The sequence below is a fragment of the Trachypithecus francoisi genome, unplaced genomic scaffold (assembly GCF_009764315.1).
Source record: "Trachypithecus francoisi isolate TF-2019V2 unplaced genomic scaffold, Tfra_2.0 Lachesis_group0, whole genome shotgun sequence".
NCBI lineage: Eukaryota > Metazoa > Chordata > Mammalia > Primates > Cercopithecidae > Trachypithecus > Trachypithecus francoisi.
This window is the reverse complement of record NW_022681453.1, coordinates 161,876,963-161,898,286: the sequence shown is the minus strand read 5'-3', so window position 1 is coordinate 161,898,286 and position 21,324 is coordinate 161,876,963. Positions and strand designations below refer to the sequence as shown.

General features: G+C 39.8%; 1 long non-coding RNA gene and 1 other non-coding gene across 2 annotated transcripts in view; both read right to left on the bottom strand.

The window, feature by feature from the left end:
- Window positions 1–10,058, bottom strand: part of LOC117084187 — a 184,840-nt gene extending 174,782 nt beyond the window's left edge. Inside the window, exon 1 of the long non-coding RNA XR_004437337.1 lies at window positions 9,535–10,058. This is a non-coding gene — a long non-coding RNA (uncharacterized LOC117084187). The remainder of the gene's footprint in view (window positions 1–9,534) is intronic.
- Window positions 10,059–10,649: 591 nt separating this feature from the next.
- On the bottom strand, window positions 10,650–10,721 carry TRNAC-GCA. The gene has a single exon. It is a non-coding gene; the product is annotated as a tRNA-Cys (tRNA).
- Between the last annotated feature and the right edge of the window lie 10,603 nt (window positions 10,722–21,324).

Here is a 21,324-nt window from a genome sequence, read left to right as displayed (position 1 = left end):
AATAGGAAGAATGTGTAAAGGAGGTATCTCTGAGCAGAGAACCATTCATGTCCCCTGAATCTAACTAGACATCTGCATGTCCTGTCCCTACACCCCCCTTAATATTTCTTAGACCCCACTCTCTGCTACTCCTTTCACCATTGAAAAAGAAGTCACTGTAAAATAAGAATTGTTACCACTTACAGGGCAATTACTATGTGCCATGTACTCTATTGACATGTTATTTAGTAAAAGGAATATTATTCTCCCCAATGTACAAATAAGAAGAATGCAAAGCTCAGTAAAGTTGGTTAGCTGACCTCAGATCATTTCAGGGAGCTGGAATAAAACTGTAAAGACTTCCTAATTGTGTTACAATGAAAGAAGTACAGTCCTTTGTAAGCAAGAAGTCCAATTTGCCCCAGAATAAAACAATCCATAAGGTAGCAAAGTACCACAAAATGAGCTTTAGTAGTCATTTATTTTCAAAGAGAGATGAGACAGAGATAGTAACTTGTTTAATGAAAGCTTGGATGCAATTCATTTTCTTTTAAAGTAGAATATAATCGAGAATCCTTTGATTTTTCTCTAAGGACCCATTCTACACCACAACCTTCAAAAAACATTAAATAGAAGTCAAAGGAAATTTCCATACGGAGTATTTCTTTTCCATCATGTGTACAAATGATCCATCTGTGGCACATTAATTTGTAATTCTGACCCATGGGACAAAGCTCAACTAGCTCTGTTTATTGCTGGCTCAACTACAGTTGGATAAAAAAGTTGGAAACAGTGGAAATACCCAATATGTTATTTTCATAAATTTTGTTAATTCATGATGAATATCATGTAGCATTTAAAACACATATTTTAGAAAATTTTCAGAATATCTAATGTCATGAATAGGATATACTATTAAATGTTAAAAGTCAGTTTATAATTCTTTTAAAAATTATGTCTTTTGGCCCAGCATGGTAACTCACACTTGTAATCTCAGCACTTTGGGAGGCCAAGACAGGAAGATCACTTGAGCCCAGGAGCTCAAGACCAGCCTAAGCAACATGGCAAAACCTTGTCTCTACAAAACATACAAAAATTAGCTGGGCATGGTGGCACACACCTGTGGTCCTAGCTACTCAGAGGCTGAGATGAGTGGATCACCTGAGCCTGGGGAGGTCAAGGCTGCAGTAAGCCATGATCATGCCATTGCACTCCAGCCTGGGTGACAAAGTGAGATGCTGTCTCAAAAAAAAGAAAGAAGAAGAAGAAGAAGAAGAAGGAGGAGGAGGAGGAGGAGGAGGAGGAGGAGAGGAGGAGGAGGAGGAGGAGGAGGAGGAGAAAAAGAAGGAGAAGACGACGAAGAAGAAGGAGAAAAAGAAGGAGAAGACGACAAAGAAGAAGGAGAAAAAGAAAAATTATATCTTAGATCTTAGGCTGATGTCTTGGTGTCTTGGTTTGGATTCCCATAGATCCAAACCCCAAGTCAAGAATTCAAGTGCAACTTTATTTGGGAGGTGACCCCAGAATATACTGGTAGAAAAAGAAAGTAAAATGGAAAGTAACCCATCAAGCTTGCATTATTATGCAAATTATACTGTGGGAAACCAGACTTAATTCCACTGAGGAACTCCAGGTCCATCTAGAAGGTATTGCAGCTCAGAGTTATCCCACAAAGGGTGTAAGGAATCTGGGTATTTAAACAGCAATTTCTGTCAGTCATTGTTGGAAGTGTGCTCCCACAGGCCATTTATTCTCTGGCACATTCAGCTTGCCAGGAATGGGTGCAGAATAGGCTCTGGCTGCCAGAAAAACCCTTGGGAAAGGAGATGCAGAAACTGGCAGTTGAAATCCCGCCAGCGTGAACTATTGTGGTAATGCTAAGGGGAAAATTGGCAGAGCATCCACAGTGTCTGCTACACCTGAGTACCCCAGAATCTAGAGCTTGAAGCTGAAGCTTATGTGCTATATTTTTCAGAGAGTGAAATCCCTGGGAGCAGGAGTTAGGTGAAAGAAGGCGCAGCCGAACAACAGGGTTAAGTTAGCTCAAGGTTGTATTTCCAAGCTGGCCCCATTACGTGATAACAAGTGCAACTGATTTCCTAATCTCATAAAGCTCTCTCTCAAGAGAGTGTACGATGTACTGCATCCTGGGACAGTCTGTCCCAAGGAGAAGAATTTACCCCTCAATATTTGTATCTCATTGGTGAAAGGTTTTCCTCATGGTGCATTAACTCCTCAATCTTTCCAGATTCTGCATGTGGGACACCAAGTGGGTCTCATGGCTTCACACACCTCAAATGCAAGAGGGAAGCCAAGAGCGGGAGGTGAGTGACATCCAGTGTGGGCAAGAGGTAAAGGACAGTAGGGATTTTTGTCTGTGTGCAGTTTGTAGAGCCCACACATCTGGTTACCTACTGGCAGCCAGGGAAGAATTGGTGGCCAAAGGCCTTAGAAATAGTCAAGGCCAAAAAGATTTGACACGCTGCTTAAGATAAGCCTGATGCATATGTATTCCAAATTTTGTTAAATATTTACACACAAAAAAACCCACTCGCATTCACGTGCCTGAACACAATTACAAATAAAAATGACAACAGTTGAAATAAAAACAGTGATTAAGATCCAGCCAAATTGTATTTCTTTCTACTTATATCCTTTGATGTATGTTTAAAGTTTTATACAATAAAGGTATTTTGATTTTATAGTGGAAAAAGATCACAAATTCACATGGACAGTTTTAGAAAGGAAGACAGAGCAGTAAACACTGTTTTTCAAAGTAAAAAAAAGGTTTAAAAATGATTCTGTGTTTTACTTGATAAACACAGGCATAGACAAGGTGGTCTTCTGCAATTCAAGGTTGAATCTTTCAAAAAATTGTTTAGAAAAACAAAAATAAGTTGCTTTTTAAATATGAGAAACCTAACTCTTGTCTCATAATAAATTACCATAGTTTCTAAATAATTTGAAATATATTTGTTTATACAGTCACATGCCACATAACAAAGTTTCCATCAACAGCAGATTGCATGTATGTCAGGGGTCCCATACGATTATAATGGAATGAAAAATTCTTGTTGCCTAGTGAAGTCATAGCTGTCATACCATTGTAGAACAATGTATTACTTATATGTGTGTGGGGACACTGGGATAAACAAACCTACTTTGCTGCCAGTTATATAAAAGTATAGTACATACAATTACGTACAGTCCATAATACTTGATAATGACAAAGCACTATGTTACTGGTGTATGTATTAACTATATTATGCTTTTTATTGTTACTTTAGAGTATACTCCTACTTATTTAAAAAAAAAAAAAGTTAACTGTAAAACAGCCTTAGGCAGGTCCTTCAGGAGGAATTCCAGAAGAAGGCATTGTTGCCACAGGAGATGACAGCTCATGCATGTTATTGCCCCTAAAGACTTTCCAGTGGGACAAGATGTAGAGGTAGAAAACAGTGATACTGACAATCCTCACCCTGTGCAGGCCTAGGCTAATGTGTGTATTTGTACCTTAGTAACAAAAAAGTTTAAAATGTAAAAAAACAAATGGTCTCTGTGCGGTGGCTAACACTTGTAATCCCAGCGCTTCGTAAGGCCAAGGCGGAAGGATCCCTTGAGCCCAGTTCAAGACCAGCCTGGGCAACATAGTGAGACTCAGTCTCTATTTATTTAAAATAAAAAAATAAAAATTGTAAAATTGTAAAAATTTTTAAAAGCTTATAGGATAAGGATATAAAGACAGAAAATATTTTTCTATATCTGTACAATGTATTTGTGTTTTAAGCTAAGTACTATTACAAAAGAGCCAAAAAGTTTTTTAAAATTTTTTTTAAGTTTACAAAGTAAAAAAGTTACAGTAGCTAAAGTTAATTTATTATTGAAAAAAATTGTTAAAAATAAGTTTACAGGCTGGACACGGTGGCTTATGCCTGTAATCCCAGTACTTTGGGAGGCTGAGGCGGGTGGATCACAAGGTCAGGAGATCGAGACCATCCTGGCTAACAGATGAAACCCTGTCTCCACTAAAAATACAAAAAATTAGCCAGGCGTGGTGGTGAGCGCCTGTAGTCCCAGCTACTCGGGAGGCTGAGACAGGAGAATGACATGAACCTGGTAGGCGGAGCTTGCAGTGAGCCGGGATTGCCCCACTACACTCCAGCCTGGGCGACAGAACGAGACTCTGTCTCAAAAATAAATAAATAAATAAATAAATAAACAAACAAATGTTTACTGTAGCCTAAGTATATAGTGTTTATAAAGTCTACAGTAATGTACAGTAATGGTGTGGGCCTTCATATTCACTTACCACTTACTCAGTGACTTAACCCAGAACAACTTTCAGTCCTGCAAGCTCCATTCATGGTAAGTGGCCTATACAACAGTTGCATTTTAATCTTTTATATGGCATTTTTACTCTGTCTTTCCTATCTTTTAGATATGCTTAGATACACGAATACTTACCATTGTGTTATAATTGCCTACAGTGTTCAGTACAGTAACATACTGTACAGGCTTGTAACCTAGGAGCAATAGGCTATCCCATAGAGCCTATGTGTGTAGTAGGTTTGTGTGAGTACATTGCTACGATGTTTGCACAATGAAAAAGTCACCTAACGACACATTTCTTAGAACCTAACCTTGCTGTTAAGTGATGCCTGACTGTATATCTTGTGAAAGAAAAATAAAATCTCAGGAACCCAAATTCACTATGTCAAAGGGAAAAGTTAAGCTTGGGAACGGAGTCATGCAAAACTGTCTCCCATTTTGTTTCTCAATAGGTAGCTCCAAAGACAGAAGTTCACATATCAGCCTAGGAGGCCTCCCTTACAATTTGCTCAGAAGGAAATTCCTTGTGGGTCCCAAGATCTTTACCTTAAAACAGAGTTCTAGGGAATTTCACCCTGACAATGTAAATCAACGTTGTCCTGTATTTTCACAGGTACAGGACAAAGATAGGACTAGAAGTCACCCTCTGCTCACCTGAGACAAATGCATATTTGGCTGCTTCCTGTACTCTATCTTTACTTCATCTTACGTAAAAATTCATATTCATGGAGCAAGCGATGAATGAATAGTTGACTATTTCTCTATCCCCTCTTTTCACATATAAAATGTGAATTCAGTGAACCCTGCTCAAAGCCTCAGAGGAGTGCAACCACTTGCCTCTTATCAACTCTCCTTCCCTTTTTCTGTCCTCCTTCCCCTACTGCCTGCTCTCTCCCCTTTAAATATTAAAGTCCCTGAACCTTTACTCTTTGAAAACAGCACATATCACAGATGTCGCTGTGATTTTGTGTTCCTTTTGCCCAGGCACATCCTCAACCTTGGCGAAATAAACCTCTAAATTGATTGAGACTCACCTCAGTCATATCCTCAGCAATTTTCAAGTATAAATACATTTTTATTAACTATAACCACGAGGTTGTACAATAGACCTCTTGAATTTTTCCTCCAGTCTAGGTGAAATTTTGTATGCTTTGATCAACATCTCCACAACCTACCCCACCAAACTACTCTCAGCTTCTAGACACATACACTTTCTTTTTTATTTTTTAACTTAATTTTTTGTTGTTGTTGTTTTGTTTTTTATTTTGAGACAGAATCTTACTCTGTCACCCAGGCTGGAATGTAGTAGCGTGATCTCAGCTCACTGCAACTTCTGCCTCGCCATGTTGGCCAGGCTGGTCTCAAACTCCTGAGCTCAAGCGATTGGCCCGCCTTGGCCTCCCAAAGTGCTGGGATTACAGGCATAAGCCACCGTGCCCAGCCCTTAATTTTACTTTATTTTAAGTTCTGGGATACCTGTGCAGGACATGCAGGTTTGTTACATAGGTAAATGTGTGCCATGGTTGTTTGCTGCACCTATCAACCCATCACCTGGGTATTAAGCCCTGTATGCATTAGCTATTTTTCCTGATGCTCTTCCTCCCCCTTGCCCTGACAGGCCCCAGTGTGTGTTGTTCCCTTCCCTGCGTCCATGTGTTCTCATTGTTCAGCTCCCACTTATAAATGAGAACATGTAGTGCTTGGTTTTCTGTTCTTGTGTTAGTTTACAGAGGATAACAGCTTCCAGCTCCCTCCATTCTCTGCAAAGGACATGATCTCATTCCTTTTTCTGGCTGCATAGTATTCCACAGTGTATATGTACCACATTTTCTTTATCCAGTCTATCACTGATGGGCATTTAGGTTGATTCCATATCTTTGCTATTGTGAATAATGCTATAATGAGCATATGTGTAAACACATACACTTTCAATACTAAGTCATAACACCCAAATAGAAGACCAGATTTCACTGTAGTCTACTCTTACTGCAGACCCTTTTCTTGGTCCAAGATCCACTGGAACCTGACAGTCTTATGGGTTATTGTTATCTGGTAAATATAACAGAGAAGCACATCAAAATACATTGCCACCAAAATCCAAAGTGGCCTACCAAGCAATTGGCCTTGTTCTGTGTGGTGAGCAGTGTAAGGCATAGCTATATCTTTCATTTTAGAAGGCAAATGCTGATGTGCCCTAGGTGCTGGACTCCTAAAAGTTTTATTTGTTTTTTTGTTGTTTTGTTTTGTTTGAGACGGAGTCTTGCTCTTGTCTCCCAGGCTGGAATGCAGTGGCACGATCTCAGCTCACTGCAACCTCCGCCTCCCTGGTTCAAGCAATTCTCTTGCCTCAGCCTCCTGAGTAGCTGTAATTACAGGCGCCAGCCACCATGCCCGGCTAATTTTTGTACTTTTAGTACAGGTGGGGTTTCACCATGTGGGCCAGGATGGTCTCGAACTCCTGACCTCAGGTGATCTGCCCACCTAGGCCTCCCAGAGTGCTGGGATTACAGGCGTGAGCCACCACACCCGGCCCTAAAAGTTTTACCAGTGTAGCAGAACCTTAAATCGTTGCGGCCTTATCTTCTACCCCTGATGTGATATGAAAAAAATGGCACATTATCCTTGTGATAGGTTTTCTAAAAATTCACAACCCCAGTCTAATCATGACAAATCCAAAGTGAGGGCATTCTGCAAAATATTTAACCAGGATTTTTCATAAATGTCAAGGTTAAAAGAAAAGTGACAAAAACAAGAAAAGACTGAGAAACTGTCACAGTCTAAAGAAGACTGAGACGTTACAACGATAGCAACTAAATGCAACATGGTATCCTGGATTGAATCCTGGAGCAGAGGGGAGGAAAGTAGCAGAAAAAATAAACTGGAGAAATCTGAATAGTCTGTCATTTGGTTAACAGTGTTGCACCATTGCATTCCTGTATCAAAATATCTCATGTAACCCATAAATATATACATCTAGTCTATACTGACAAAAAGTAAAAAATAGTGTTGGACCAGCATTTATTTCATAGGTTCTTTTTTTATTTTATTATTACCTTTAATGGACATACAATAATTGTGATACAGTGTGATATCTTGATAAATGTATCCAGTGTATAATGATCATATTGGGGGCAATTAGCATATCCATCACCTCAAACATTTCATTTCATAGTTTTGATAAATATACCTTGATTATGTAACATGTTAACATGTTGCAAGGTAGGTAAAGGGTATACAAAACCTCTCTATTGCTATCTTAACAATTCCTCTGTAAATCTAAAATTTACAGAATTTATAAACTCTTCCATGAAACCTAAAATAAATAAAAAACTTGAAGAAAGGGAGAGAAAAAGTACCTGGTTAATAAGATTAAATATACAGGAAAAAAGAGATAAAAACACATGTAAGAAAGCACACGTGTGTGTATGTGTCATGGTTTAGGACTGGGTTTGTGTGTGCGTATTAGAGGCAGGGTGAGTTTATATGAGATGGTAGCTCTGCTGTAAGGGAACTAATGAGCCAAGGCACTTGCATGAACGTGAGAGTAAGCATCTGCTTAAATTTTGAGCCTTACACACCTTGCTTGCCTTACCCTAGTCCAGGACTTTTAATGAAGCTGCCAAGAGGAGCAAAAGTATGCCATAGGGGGTACCTGGATTTGAACCAGGGACCTCTTGATCTGCAGTCAAATGCTCTGCCACTGAGCTACACCCCCTTGACACCAATAGGCTTCAAATAAATATTCATTCCATTTTTATGACCTGCAAAACACCTCATAAATACTTCTGGTGTCTAAGATTCCTTTTGAATTTAAACTCATCCCCAATTTCCTCCTAGCTGTACCATCTCTTGTTTTTCCCAGAGCATGTATACTCATTATCTTCCCAGCACCTGAAGTTCAATGCTGTATTCTCAGTCTAATATTCCAGCTTTAAAAAATACACCACCAGTTGCCCATAGGTCTCTGGATACACCGATGAATGTTTTGAGCATTAGGGGCTACCAACAAGTATTGGACATGGAAGGGATCTAAACTGGGTATCCACAAATGGACTTCAGATGTTCATGTTCAATTCTGAAATTATAGGCAAATATTATGTATTTGCACATATTGTATATTGTGCATATTTTCATCAAATTTTCAATAAAGACGTCATCCAGGACCAACTATCTCACTCCAGAGTAAAAAAAAAAAAAAAGAACAAAAAACAAAAACAAACAAACAAACAACAACAACAAAAACCACCAAAGAGAAAAACAAAGTACCTGGATGTTCCAAAGCCCAAAATTCAATTTTGAACACCTCTGATACCTATTCCTTTGAGTTCCAATCTGAGAATTCAATCTCGTGCATCTCCAAGATTGAGCAAAAGGTCAAGGAAATTTTTGTCAGTGCAACAAATTTTCCCTGATGAGGTCTGTCAGCTGCCATGGAGCCAGGGAACAAACAGCAGCCAGAGCTCCAGCTCACAAGCTGTCTGAGGGCCCCAGACACCCACTCCCAGCACCTGCCCAATCTGATGCCCAACCGGAGCCTCAGATTTCAGACCCAGTATACCCAAACCTAAGCTTATCATCTTCTTGTCCAAACCTGCCTCTCCATCTATTTTGCTTTGTTGTAATAATAATAGCTCACATATGTTGGGCATTTTCAATATGCCAGGCATGGTACTAAAAGTTCTACCGACAACCTCCCATGTAATTGTTACAAAAATCTTATAAAATCCGCATTAGTAGTAGTATACAGGATGGAAACTGAGGCACAGATTGATTGGAATATCTAGCCCTAGGTCACACAGCTAGCGGGTGGTGGGGCCAGGATTCCAGCATAGGCTCAGACTGTGTGAAGAGCCCACCTGCTTAACCAGCTGAGCAGTCTCCTTCCTGTCTTGGTTGGAGATGCCACCACCCTGTACTCAGTCATCTAAACCAAAACACTTAAGGCAATTCTAGGCTCCTCCCACCCTCTCCTCCCCAATTCCAGTGAATCACTGGGTGCTATTGATTTTATCTTTGACATTGCCCAAATCCATCTCCACCCCTACACTGTCAGTGCCACCACCTCCTAAATATCCTCCCAGCCTCCACCCCCACATCCACTCTGTACTGCTTCCAGAGCAGCCTGTTGGAAAAGTAAGTCCATCTAGATCACTGCCCTTTAAACGCCTTCACAATAAACTTCAAGTCTCTTAGCACAGCATGCAGTTCTTCTCTTCTGATTTTTACCTGTCTCCTCTGCTTCAGTGTTATCTTTTGACACTCCCCATGTCACATTTTGTGCTCCAGCTGCCTCCATCTGTATCTACCTGGCTCCAGCTCTGCTGCGCTGTTTCCTCTGCCTGGAATTGCAACCACCCTTCTCCAAAACTCCACCTCCATTCCACCCTCCATCTGTCAGCTCCTCCAGATGCTTACTTTCACCTCCCCTCCTCTGGACAGATGTAATCACTGCCTCTTCTGTGTTACTGCACCTATCACAGCGAGGTACAGCTCATGCACTCTATTTTCTTATTCTATATGCCTACATCCTGAATGAGGGGAGGGGCTAATGTCTTATTCACCTCTGGGTTCACACTTTGCATGGTTCTGGTACACAGTAGGTGCCCAGTGTATGTTGTTCAGACTGATCTAAAAACAGAGCATTGCCTGTATTGTGGGTGGGAGTTACACCTGACTTCTGGCTCCATGCCTGGGTCCTGAGTGAAGTTACCCAATGTGGGGGTACTTGGCTGTAGGAAATGAACAGGGGATGGAAGGTAATAGAAATCCTTAAGATTTAAAGAGGAAAAAGTGCAGTTCCTTAAACTTCAGACCAGTTCTTGTTCACCTCCCCTAAAATGTTCTGTGGATAAAACTCTATTCCTTCGCTTTCCCCAGGGCAATGCAAAGTGTGGGCACAGTCACTAAGTCCTTGATTTTCCTTGTAGCCAGCAGATTCTGAAACTCTATGGGTAATTACAGGACTGTGGGAACATTGCCTAGTAGGATTTTGTCACAAAGATTTTAACATTAGGAGAGCAGTATGTGTAGTATACTTAAGTCAGGGAGAGTGTGTGCTCTGGGTTCAAATCCTGAATCTGCCCTTTATAGCTTTCTGACCTTGAGTGAATTACTAAGTATCTCCAACTCTCAGCCTCCTCATGTAAAATGGAAATACAAACAAGCATCTATCTTGTAAAACTGTGGTCAGAAATAGAGGAGAACCAGTGTAAAGGGCCTAGACTGGCATGTACTAAGAATGCAAGCAAGGGACATTAGTTATTATTCAATCAGCCATGAGCCATAGAAGATAAGAAGTCAAAGTCAATCCATGTTCTTCTGAAACAAAAACACAAATGCACAGGGGGCACCTGGATTTGAACCAGGGACCTCTTGATCTGCAGTCAAATGCTCTACCCCTGAGCTATACCCCCACACTGGTAAGCTTGCTTTTATAGTCTATCTCTCTCTCTCTGTCTCTCAACATTCTGATTCTAAAAACCTCCAGTGACTCAGGGGAGCTATAATTAGAATGTTGTCTGAAGGAAGTCTGGGCATTACAAGCTTTAGAAGAGGTTTATTATGAAAAAAGACAGGACTCCTGAGAACTAAGTTCTCAGGAGCCAAGAAACTCTTCTTAGACTGGCCAGAACCCAGAGCCTTATTCCTATCCACCATATCTCACAGAAGGCAAACCTCAGTTCCAAGTAAAAATCATCAGATTCTCCACAAATGGCAACAGCACTATAATGTGGATGACTGGATTCCTGTCGAGTTTCTCTTAGCCAAGGCTCCTAGCAACTGAGATTCTTATTGCTCTTCATGACTTCACAGAATTGAGCTCATAACTGGCACTCCAGATATTTGTTGCATTAAACTGACTCTGGAAAAAAATATGTATAAATAACAATTTGTGTGAGATAGCTTTTCCAAGCCACAACTGTAAGATGATTTTAGTCACACAAAAACAGATGGTCAGTGAGTTACACTCTTGTGTAACATAACTTGCCTGAAATGTGGAACATTGTCAACTTTGAAAGGTTATTTGATGAAGAGAAACAAGACTCTAGATGAGAGTCTCTTAATCAATCAAGTAAATAATTTATCCTGGTCCTACCACCAAAGATTCATTTTCAACTTGTAAACACAACCACAATTACAGCAACCTGTATTTCCTGACCTCATAAATATCTCCTCTCACCCTAATAAATTGTGCAGGTGCTTCTTATGTAAATCTTACATGTTTGAGTCTTTCTTCTGCCAATTTCCTAGGCCACTTACATTATTCAGGCATTTTCAAGGGATCCTACATTTGGGATGATCATTTTGTGTCAGAGTTTTGGTTGGATGGGAGCATAGAAGAGGCTCCCCTGCCTTAGGCTGGAACTGAATGCTAAGAAAATAATCACAATGCATGTTTTGCTCATTGTTCTTTCCTCATGCTGGCCATCAGGGAGTTGAGATTTTAACAGTAGCAGATGTACTGTGTGCTTCATATCAAAGAACTCCAGTGCTGGAAGGGTTTTAGAGATCATTATTTCATCCACTTCTTCTTGTACACTAAGAAACACAGATTAAGAGAAGCCAAAGAGCCTTACTTAAAATCACAAGCATGTCAGTGGCAGGATATGGACTGGCATCCACACTACTTAGAGCCCATTAGAGGTGGCGGTCCTTTGGAAGCTCCCACTGCCTGAAACAATACAAGTGTTCAAAAAATGCTTATGGGATAAATATCAGGCTGTAGTTGTGTACAGGTTGACCAACCATCCTCGTTTACTGGGGACTTACCCAGTTTTAGTACTAAATGTTCTACATCCCAGGAAAGCTTTCAGTTCCAGGAAATTCCTCAGAAAATTGGGTACTTTCTAAACATTATCACTTACTTTTTCCATTGTCACAGTTTCTATCATTTCCATATACCTCCTATAGTAGTATTTACTTAATATGTGTCTTGCAGTCAACTTACTGCTTTTTTACTTAGCCTCATCCTGACCAAAAATATCCTTGAAATCATGCTTGTTGTATTTCTTTTTACTGTACATCAAAATAAATAGATAAAACTATTAAAGTACGTTAAAATCATATTTAACATGTTCCATTTACAACTTGCCATGCATGCTTCTCAACACTTTACTAATACTAATTCATTTAATCCTCAAGACAATCCAATGAGGGAGGAAATATTATCATCTTTACCTTACAAATGAGAAAACTGAGGCACAGTGAAGTTAAATAACTTGCCCAAGGTCACACAGCTAGCCAACTTGTCCATATGTCCCCAAAGTCATCCTGGAAACCCTCAGTGGTAACCATAGTTACTTATTAATTTTTAATATTTTAACCTTACTGGGCCACAGGGTGTTCAGATATTTGGTTAAACGTTATTCTGGGCGCCTGTGAAGGTGTTTCTGGATGAGATTAACATTTGAATGAGCAGACTGAGTAATGCAGATTGCCCTCCCTAATGTAGGTGGGTTTCCTCCAATCAAGTTGAGATCCAAATACAGCAAAAATGCTGAGTGAGAAGGGACTCCTCTGGCCTGACTGCTTTGAGCTGGGGCATCAGTCTTTTCCAGCCACTGGACTCAAAATGAAACATCAGCTCTTCTTGAGTCTCCAACCTGCTGACTTTCAGCCTGAAACTATACCATCAGCAACCCTGGGTCTCCAGCAAACCCAGGGTTAGCAAACTAGAGATCTTGGGCTTTCTCAGCCACTATAATCATATGAGCTAATTCCTCGTAATAAATGTCTTTCTATATGTATACATGTGTATGTGTGTGTGCAAGTATATACCTATATACATATACATGTGTGTATATATGTGTGTTTATGTGTGTGTATATATATATTTGTGTGTGTGTATGCGCACACACGTACGTATTTCGTTCTTTTTCTCTAGAGAACCCTGACTAATACACACAGAATACTTGGGAAGAATAGTCAGGTCTTCACTAGTTTTGAGGATCCTGTCCATATTTGTTGAGATGGTATAAACCCCATGAGGCCCAAAACAGCACCTGCCACAAGACAGGAGCCGAACTGATCTGCTCTTATATTCCTAACCCTCTGCCATCGTGAGGCCACATATATGAATTTGCTCTCAGTGCTCTCAAAACATAAGCAAAAGTAAAAGTTAATGTTAGTTTTCATTATAAGGTATATAAGTCAAACAATCTGGTCTGATTCCAAAGCCTAGCACTCAAAGATTTTCATCAGAGCCACAAAAAAGGAGGGAATTACAAAACAAAACATCTTGCAGAGATCTCAGAAAAATTGTGGCAATTATTCAAAATATGTTCAACCACAGAGTTTTAGAAACTGAAACCTCCTAATATTTCTAGATTCCATAAAACTATTTAATAATGGAAACTAGAATTTAAGTGTTTCAAAGCTTCTGCACAGCAAAAGAGACAATTAAAAAATGAAAAGGCAACTTACAGAATGGGATAAAATATTTCCAAACCACGTATCTGACAAGGGGTTAATATCCAAAATATGTAAGAACTCCTACAATTCAATAGAAAAAAAAAACAAATAGTTCAATTAAAAAGTGGGCAAAGGACATAGACATTTTCTCAAAGACGGCATACAAACAGTCATCAATTACATAAAAAAAGTTCTCAACATCATCAATAATCATAGAAATGCAAATCAAATGAAATATCACTTCACACCTGTTAGGTGACTATTAGCAAAAAGACAAGAAATAACAAGTGTTAGCGAGGACATGAAGAAAACCTCAGGTTTCATATCCACAGGAAATGAAATCAGTATCTCAAAGAGATATCTGCACCCTCATGTTTACTGAAGTATTATTCACAATAGCAAAGATATGGAAACAACCTAAGTGTCCAGCAACAGATGAATGGATAAAGAAAGTATGTGTGTGTTACACATACATATATACTTATATGTATATATACATGTATATATGTATACATATGTATATATACATATACATATATACTTATATATACACACATATACTTATATATACATATATGTATATACTTATATATACATATATGTATATACTTATATATACACATATTTATATACACACACATAAACACAATGGAATATTATTCAGCTATTAAAAAGAAGGAAATCTTGCCATTTGTGATAACATGGATGCAACTTGAGTGCATCATGCTAAGTGAAAAAGTTGGACAGAGAAAGTGAAATACTGTATGATCTCACTTGTGTGAGGAATCTAAAAATCAGTCGAACTTATAGATGTGGAGTAGGATGGTGGTTGCTGGGTGCTTAGTGGTGGGATAAATAGGGTGATATTGGTCAAATGGTTAAAAACTTTCTGTTATAGCATAAGTTCTTTGGATCTAATGTACAGCATTGTGTCTATAGGTAATAATAAATGCTGTATTACATACTTGAAATTTGCCTAGAAAGTAAATCTTAAAGGTTCTCACAATTTTTTAAAATGGTAACTATGGAAGATAATGGAAGTGTTAACTAACTTGATTGTAATAATCATTGCACAATGTATATGTATATAAAATTATAACATTGTATATCTTAAATATACACAATTTTATTAGCCAATTTTACCTCAATGACGCCAGGAAAAAAATAAAATTTTCAGTAATCAGAAGGGCTTTCCCCTTATATCAAGATATTGCTCCTCAATTGAATATTTTTCACTTTTTAATCCAAAGTTTACTCAACTGTAAAATGCAGATGTTGCAATTAGAAGATCTACTAAATTTTTTCCAATCCTGACAATTAATGGCTCACAAATTCAAATGCTACTTTCTTATGGAGGACCAAGTCAGAAAGTACAAGGATGGCCAAATAATGGCAGAACAAAATGATTAAACTGTGTGAGAGGTTTCAAATACAATCCTACATTAAAAAGAAAACATGTTCTTACCACGGCCACAAGATTCACCCTCAACTTTACTATCTTAATTTTTCCCCATATTAGTTTGCACAAAATATTTGTTCTTATAAATGCCTATGTCCTATGAAAAGATGCTCAACATCCCTAATTATAAGTAAATGCAAATCAAAACAATGAGACATTGCCTCACACCTGTTATGATAACCACTATCAAAAGAACAAAATAACAAGGGTTGTTGAGGATGTGGAGAAATTGAAACTCTTGTGTACTGTTGGTGAGAATGTGTAATTATTACAGAAGATAACATGGAGGTTTCTTAAAAACTTAGAAATAACATTACCATATGATCCAACAATTCTACTTCTAGGTATTATCCAAAAGAATTCAAAGCAGGATCTCAAAAGACAGTTGCAGATCTATGTTCATTGCAGCATTATTCACAGAGCCAAGAGGTGAAAGTCACCCAAATGTTCATCAACAGATTAATGAATAAAGAAAATGTGGAATATTACTCAGCCCTTAAAAATAAGGAAATTCTGTCCCATGCCTCATCATGGATGAACCTCGAGTTATGCCAAGTGAAATAAGCCAGTTGCAGAAGGATAAATATTGTAGGAGTCTAACCATATGAAGTATCTTAAGCAGTAAAAACCATAGAAACAGAAAGTAGAAATGTGGTTGCCAAAGGGCTAGGTGGTTGGGAGGCAAAAATTAGTGTTTAGTTGGTATAGTTTCAGTTTTGCAAGATAAAAGCTTCTAGAACTGTGTTGCACAATGATGTGAATGTACTTAATGCTATTGAACTATACACTTACAATGCCTAATACAGTAAATTTAATGCTATATAATGTTTTACCACATTAAAAAAAAAACTATGGTCTAATATTAGAAAGAATTTGTGTAATGAAGTAAACCATCTCAAGAAAGTAACTGCATGCCTATTGTGGAAATAGCAAGCACAGGCACATGTTATCTCACTTGAGGATAAGCTACTCTGCAACCTCTAACTTACTGAACAGATGGTGCCTGATCCATAGACCAAGACAAACTCTTCCTTCAACTCAATCGCAAACTCAAACGCCTCTCTCTGCCCGCAACAGGGCATCCCACCACGTGGCATTCTTTATTTTCCTGATAGTCATGGTGTCCTTTAGCCCTTTTCATTATTCACTTAACACCAAAACAAAATGCAGCTAATAATATTAGTCTATTTTCTGGTCTTGGAGAAGTAGCATCTGGATTTAGGCCTTGTGCCCAGATTTCCCACTCCGTTGGCACTGTGGTCTAGGGAAGTCTTTCAAGTTTTTGTTACGCCTTCAGCCAGGTGAGAGGTACATGTTAGTTTTATTTTATTTTTTTTTAAGGAAAAAAAAAAAAGAATGTCCCAGTCAAAGGGCACCAAACTAAATTGTCATAGAAAAATTGGCCAAATGATATATTTAGTCAATGCTTTGCAGTTTACCTCTCAAAAGCCTTCAGGGGAGACTGTCTGCTCTATTATAGCCTGGAGGTCATAAAATGTGTTATGTTTTACTCTAAAATTCACTCTCAAACTAATTCTCTCTCTCTTCTCTCTTCCCCTTCTTCTTTCTCTCTCTCAAGTTGATCCAGATTTTCCCAGGGTTCAAGTTATTTTCTAAATGAAACAAACACCCTTTACAAGGTTCATTCAAGCTGCTCAGATTACTTTGTTCTAGTCCAGTGGTTACAATTTCAGGTAGAGATGTGCCTTGTTTTATGAGAAAGGTTTGTTCCTTAAAAGTTACTGTGTGACCACCATATCAGTGAGATCAGTGTGTCCCTCCATGAACGCTTCTGCTAATTTGTTTAATGAAATGTCTTTTTTTTTCTGATATACTCTCCCTCTCTAAACTTTCCTAAGAATTAAAAAAAAAAAAAAAAAAAGCAAGCTTACCAACCCTTTGGCTAGTGCACTGAATATAAGATTATTTGGGCCGGGCGCGGTGGCTCAAGCCTGTAATCCCAGCACTTTGGGAGGTCGAGGTGGGCGGATCATGAGGTCAGGAGATCCAGACCATCCTGGCTAACACGGTGAAACCCCGTCTCTACTAAAAATACAAAAAACTAGCCGGGCGAGGTGGCGGGCGCCTGTAGTCCCAGCTACTCGGGTGGCTGAGGCAGGAGAATGGCGTAAACCCGGGAGGCGGAGCTTGCAGTGAGCTGAGATCCCGCCACTGCACTCCAGCCTGGGCGACAGAGCGAGACTCCGTCTCAAAAAAAAAAAAAAAAAAAAAAAAAAAGATTATTTGGAGAATAAGGAGAATAATTAAATTCATGGATGTAGTGGCTTGTATGAAATCAACTTAGCTAAGCTGGAAATACATCTCCCAGAATTCCCTTCTCTGCATGATTGTCTATCAGAGTTGCCCACAAGAAAATGTGCAGATGTGAAAGTGGAAGTGAGGCGCAGCATGTTTACAATGAGATGGAGGTGTAGAAGCAGGTGCTGTTGCAGTCTGCCCATAGTCACTGATCTTGTGGCTCACTTTGTCCATCAGGGCAGCTGCAGGCCCATAGTTCCTCCACTTCCTACTAGATCTCCTCTTTAGCTTCTCCGAATCCTGGGCCAAGTTTGTGAGCAGCTTTAGGGTGAAATGAGCCAACCATTCCGCAAATCCCAACATTATTGGAGTTGGAGGTTTGGAAGCATTGAGAGACTGATGTGGGTTCCAATTCATCCTTTCTCTCCCCCATTTCATATTGATCTTCCTTTCCAGACTTCTGGCCTTGCTGACTTCAAGCCCAGCACTAGACACAGGAGCAACAGACTTACCTATACTCTCACCAAGTTCCCACAATTGTGTCAGATCTCATCCCTATAATAAATCTTTTATATCACTTATATGGTTCTTCTTCTCTGATTGAATTATAATTCCTTGGAAGTAAGTCAAAAAATAACATACAAGACTGAAATTCTTTGATTTGACCAAATCTTACTTGTAATGGCTTTCACTTCATTAAATGGCTGAAGAGGAGAGTAGTGGCATCCAGACTTGACTTCTCACCTTCTCTGGAGCCTCACTGTGTGCAGGGACCAGGAGGACAACTTCTGGCCTCCCTCAGGGGTCTCTCCTCACAATTTCACCCTTAACCCTGTCTCCATTCTACTCTTTCTGTCCCCCTGTATTCACCACTGTCCAGCCATGAGCCTGCTGGTTCATGTGTGTTTAGAGCCACTTCATATCTAAAATCAGATCTGTGTGTATCAAATCATAATTTTTTATTACAAATATATAGTTTTTTTCCTTTCTCATTAAGTTATTAATTAGCAGTGACTCTGAAAACGTCAGCTCTAAGAATTGCTCCTTTATGGGCTGGGCGCGGTGGCTCACATCTGTAATACCAGCACTTTGGGAGGCCGAAGTGGGTGGATCACCTGAGGTCGGGAGTTCAAGACCAGCCTGGCCAACATGGAGAAACCCAAACTCTAGTAAAAATACAAAATTAGCTGGGCGTGATGGCGCATGCCTGTAGTCCCAGCTACTTGGGAGGCTAAGGCAAGAGAATTGCTTGAACCCGGGAGGCGGAGGTTGCAGTGAGCCGAGATTGCACCATTGCACTCCAGCCTGGGCAACAAGAGTGAAACTCCACCTTAAAAAAAAAAAAAAAAAAAATTGCTCCTTATGGTATACAGGAAAGAACATTGGGCTATGAAGTCAACGTCAACTCTGATCAATCATTCTGACCTTTGGGCAAGCCCTTGAATCTCGCTGGATCCTCCAGCCTTCAGCTGCAGAGAGAAGAAGATGGAGTTGATGATCTCTCAAGACTCCTCCAACTTCAAACATTCCATTCTAAATAAATGAGTTGCTTTACCTTTAAAGAAGTTGGAAGTAAGTATTTCCAGAAGCAAATACTTAGACTCTTATGCATGTTCAAAGACATACCAAACATAGACACAGCTGTATGAAAGTATGTTCTGGAATGAAGCTTAGAGCACATTTAATATTCAATCATTGTTACTAAATTAATTCTAAGTCTTAGCACACTTATTTATATAGTTTTTGGTCCTTTATTTTTGTTTTTTTGTTTGTTTGTTTGTTTTGAGACGGAGTCTCGCTGTGTGGCCCAGGCTGGAGTGCAGTGGCCGCTTCTTAGCTCACTGCAAGCTCCACCTCCCGGGTTCCCGCCATTCTCCCGCCTCAGCCTCCGAGTAGCTGGGACTACAGGCGCCCGCCACCACGCCCGGCTAGTTTTTTGTATTTTTAGTAGAGACGGGGTTTCACCGTGTTAGCCAGGAGGGTCTGGATCTCCTGACCTCGTGATCCGCCCGCCTCGGCCTCCCAAAGTGCTGGGATTACAGGCTTGAACCACCGCGCCTGGCCTTTATTTTTGTTTTGATAATCTTTTTAGATGTATACTGTCTCAATCCCATTTGGAAGTAAGTGAAATACATACCATAAGGAAATAATTAAAATATTCTAGCAGCTCTGAAGGAAAACTACCTCAATTTAAAACTCCTTGATTATATCACCTAGGAACAGCAAGTTAATGTATTATATTAATGTTGCTGAAAGCAATTCAGCTCTCAAAGGGCCCTGATTTACTTCTAGGAAGTGAATTTGGCTTGAGAAAAAAAAAAAACTATGCCTATCTTTTGTCAATTTGACCAAGCTCCCATGGACTGAAATAGCTTTAATCTTTTCCTTACAGGGAAACTCCCTTATTTATCTGGGTCCTCTACCCTACCTGAGCTAAAGAATACCTAAGCCAGTCCCTCATTTTGTGTAAGGGGCCTGAGACATTAATGTCTGTCTACTCCCCACTAGAGGAACCAGGTCCATATGTTTCATTATCACCAGTCTCTATGCCCAGGGACTGCCAGATCCCTGCTCCAGAACCAAACCCAAAGTCCAGAGCTCTGCTCCCTATGAACAAGTGAGCCAGGTACTAGCTTCCTCTCTTCTCAAATCTCCTAGAATTATCTGAGTCCATTTCTCAAGGACAAGGAAGAGTAACTCAGAGCCTACAGGGCAGAGACTAGAGCCATGGGAGATCATTCTCAGATAGTAAGTATAATAGCAAACTAAGCCCTAATAAAGGAATTAGCCACATGTGCCTTGGGGATTTCAGAATTGCTGTGAACCAGTGGCTGCTGTGTGCCTCCTATTTTCTGGCTTTCTGAATGGGAGTATCTACTGCAGTTATCCTATTCCTGTTCCACCACCGTAGGACAGATCATCAGTCTCTTTAATTTACAGGTTTTCAGACTGAGAAGGATGGTACTCAAGAAGACAGACTTGAGGAACCACGCTGCAGGAGCCTCAATTGCATGTGGACCTTGAGTCTAAGCCTCATTTAATAATGGAATAAGATTTTTCTAGAGTCTTTGGGGAAGTGAATATACTTTGCATGTGGGAGGAAAGTAAACAATTGTGGTCATAAGACAGATTGTGTTTTAACATATGACCCCAATTTCTTTAATGTTTTTCTCATTGAATATTTCCCCCCATTTAATTCAGGCCAGCGGCTCAGGACTTCTACACCAACAGGCTATGACAAAAGTAATGCTGTGTGACTTCTGAGGCTAGGTCTGAAAAGGACGTGCAGCTTCTACCTCCTTCTCCTGGGATCCTCGCTCTTGGATCCCAGCCACCATGCTATGAGGAAGTCCAAGCTGCCACATGGAAAAGCTGAACACCTGAGGCTGTTCTATGTAGGTATTCAGGCCAACAGCCCCAACTAAGGTCCAACAAGATATGTGAGTGAACAAGTCTTTAGATCATTCCAGCCCTCGCTGAAACTATCTGCCTGTATTTCCCATCATTGCTGTACCTGTTGGGGCATTCTACCATCTCATGCCTCAACCAGGATGAGAGATTGCAGTGCCCTTGGGTCCTGTTGCTTTTCTGTCTTGCTGACTATCCCTCACCACCATCAGACACACTAGGCTACACCCAAACCCTGTCCTTCCTCTTACCTGCTTTGATTTGCTCTGATGAACTGCACTGCCTTATAGCTGAATCTCAAAATAGAACAAACACAATGGTGCATAACATGACTATAATTAGGCAGTAAATAAGGAGAATGAAGTCGTAGTCTAATACTTGACACTTAGCATCATAATCTGTTGAGATGAGCCTGAGACTTCTGATTTTTTTGTTTTGGCACCTAAATCTAGCAAATTGCACTACATCTCCATCTCCAC